The sequence below is a fragment of the Opisthorchis viverrini genome (genome assembly GCF_000715545.1).
Source record: "Opisthorchis viverrini unplaced genomic scaffold opera_v5_137, whole genome shotgun sequence".
NCBI lineage: Eukaryota > Metazoa > Platyhelminthes > Trematoda > Opisthorchiida > Opisthorchiidae > Opisthorchis > Opisthorchis viverrini.
Genome location: NW_008751790.1, coordinates 993,738 through 996,922, shown reverse-complemented (window position 1 = coordinate 996,922; position 3,185 = coordinate 993,738). Strand labels below are relative to the sequence as shown.

Genomic DNA, 3,185 nt, shown 5'->3' with positions numbered 1-3,185 from the left:
ACTATTGCCCGTATTTGTGATTGCAAAGCATTATTGCTCCCTGTATGAAAATACTGAATAGTCGTGTCCATGCTATCTTTGTTTTATCATGCCAAACACCGCCAACATCCGAAATTTGCGGACGGACGACTTTGAAGTTGTGCAGCAAATCAGATAGCCTGAAATCCATCGATCCCAACCGGAATTACGATTTCATGAGTCTGAAGGTAGGCATTTCAGTTTATGTGACCAAACACCCCGCAGTCGCTCTAAAGTTATTACAGAAGTCACGAAGCTTGCTCGTCCACGACAATCGTGATATCATCATCACCATTGACAACACGACACTATTGTTCAACGCCGCCGTACAACCATGATATGCTTGAAAGCCTTATTATGAAGAAAAAAGTGGACGGGAAGGGACTTAGTGGTAGTCTACTACAATCATTCTGAGGTGCGTACACCTACAGTCACTCATTCAGGTAATCTGGGTAGAAAATAACAACAGAAACGCCACTGACACCGATTAGAAGCGACGACTTGCAGTATCTCCAACCAGGCGCAGCGGGGATCGCGCGGTCCTCATCCTGGAAGGTCAGTAGCATCGACAGCACCCAGACTTTTCGTGATCTCCTTCATACCCTCTGCCAAGTTAAGGGTCGTTCACCTTCTTGCTTCCGACACTCCGAAATTGGCACGGAAAACAGAAACCTCTTCGGCAAAAGATAATTTCACATACGCAACACATGTCCCAACCATCGCAGCTTCTGGTGCTGGACACATTCTTCGATGGAAGTCTCTGATGCAAAACCGAACACTAGCTTTCTAATTGCTTTGTTAAGGATTAGCCGACACCAACCCACACAAGCTATGGTTCTGAGACAACGGTTGTCGAACACCTAAAGACATCTCAGTTCAGCTGACCAAAAAGGTCAATTTTCAGCCATACAACAAAACAGCTCGTACTGTAGCTTGATATACACGTGCCTTGAGATTCAAAGCAAATGCGACCGCAGCTTTCAGATTAGTGCGTTGACCTCGTCCGTCACACTACAATCACAACTAATACAACATAAAAGATATATAAAGCGTTCCACAAATTCGAATGACTTTCCTTAGATTGTAAACGGCGTGTTCCGCGACTGCATGTCCAGGAACGGTATCATAAACTGTGGGTGCAAAGTGCATACCAAAGGACGGAATGACTTTGGCGAGTTCGTCCGAAAATGCCTGCGCTTCTTTTCGAGAACGAGAACAATGTTGTCTGCTATCAGGAAGGTCAGCTTCCTGAAAGCAACCACTGAGCGCCCGGAACCTACGGAGACTCTCAGCTCCACTGGGTGTTGACCAGACAGACAACGCCCCCTCAATATGCAGCGCGTCACAGCCTTGCATCAAACCCAGACAGCGCGAGTCAGCGTTGATCAAGGTCAGACAACGCCTCCGCAATATGCAGCACGTCGCTGCCTCGTACTAAAGCCAGACCGCGTGCGTCAGCATTGGACCAAGTTCAGACAGTGTCCTTCCAATAAAAAGCTTGAGGCCGTTGTACTTTTCGCACTCGCAACCACTTTTTTGGAATATAGCTATTGTGTTCCCTTCCGTGAGTCTTTTTCTCTCCGACACTAGACACTGGAGCGGGTCAGCAGCAGATTCCACAGACCGGCGAATCAGCAGACATAACATCTGCATATCCCATATCGATAGGGTTTTCGCCAGTAGCTATTTGAACATCAATACCTTCCAATACCTTCCAGTGTTCGTCCCATTATCTGATTGACCATGAAACCAAATAGGACTGTAGAAAATGGACACCGTTAAGGGACACCAATCGGTGTACGGAACCTTTTGGAGAGCGATCTTCCAGCATGAATTCACATCTGCGGATGGAGCAGTTGGAAGAGACTGCTGAGGGCTATTCTGGTAAATTCGTCCAACATCCGAATGTACCAGTTTCTCAGTTACCAAGCGATTTGTCCGCAACTTTCGCGATACTGAAAAACGAAGGGAGAAGCGACTTCGGACGAGTGTGTGGTCGCAATCAACAAACGTATTCGAAAACGAGCCGCGGTCATTTGTTGATCCGCGCCATTGGTAAATGATGGCAATGTGGTCAATTCGAGTTCGCAGCCAGCACGCAGTTGGAGGACATCAGGTAGCCAGACAGCTTCAGCTATTTCGGAAGTTAGCGTCAATTCCTTCACACCCTACTCAGCAGCCGCCGGATTCCCAGAGGTGTGCACCCGGAGGCGAGTGAAGAGTGATGGATTTGGATCTTGAATTCTTGTCTATGCTACTCAGCACAAATCAATGCCAAGCGAATCTAGTATGACACCAAGAGCAGCTTGTTGTCCTGCTTGCTTCAGAGAGCGAACACTGACGGCAGCCAGAAGACTGAGCTTCAAGGCTTGAAGATTGATTTCGAGATGCCTGAGCATGTCGGCGCCGGACGACAAGCAGATGTTGCTTGCAAAAGCGACGCAGGACGAACGGAGTCATTAGTCCTAACTGATTGGCCTACAAGGCGAGAGATATTAACGCGCGCGGGGAAGGGAGGGATGCGGCACGAAAAGTACATGTGCGGAGAACTATGCGTTCACCATCGGTACCACACGTTCCGGAGGGCAAGTGGATTGGCTTAGCAGCATATGACCAGCGGAGTAGGTGTGAAATTGTTCATAGTAAGGATGTTGTCATTGGATGAAGAGAACGTACGAGCGAACGGCCATGATTGGCCATTTAGCCATCCTATATATTTGCGCAGAAGCTTTGTATGTTTGTCCTGACAATACAGATGTGTTCCCTGGTTCTCTATCTTCGCCCTATCACGCAGTCTGGTAGGCTCAGTTCCGGCGTAAGCAATCGACGGCCACCAACGACAAGAAAGAAGGGGGCGTCAGCAGTGACGTGATTTCGCTTACCCGCCCTGTTGTATGCAGCAAGTAAGGTGACCCAGCCGATGGCACTACGAGAAGGCCGATGTGGCATGGTGATATTTGTAAGTGTGCAATTTAGGTCGAAGAAATGGTAGATGCAAAGAATGCTGGAAACGTGCGCAAATTGTTCCACTTAATTTGTTCGACTGGTCCTCGGAAACCTCTTGTCAGTGAAACAATCAGGGACCAAAATGGCTCCCTGATATGCAGCAAAGCAGAACGTTAGGACCGCTGGGCACAGTACTTCGAACAGCAATTCAGCTGGCCACC

The 3,185-nt window shown here is 48.3% G+C and overlaps 1 protein-coding gene across 1 annotated transcript in view; it reads right to left on the bottom strand.

The window, feature by feature from the left end:
- Window positions 1–3,185, bottom strand: part of T265_06465 (hypothetical protein) — a gene marked incomplete at both ends in the record, with an annotated part of 25,507 nt that overhangs the window by 8,482 nt on the left and 13,840 nt on the right. The window lies entirely within an intron of this gene.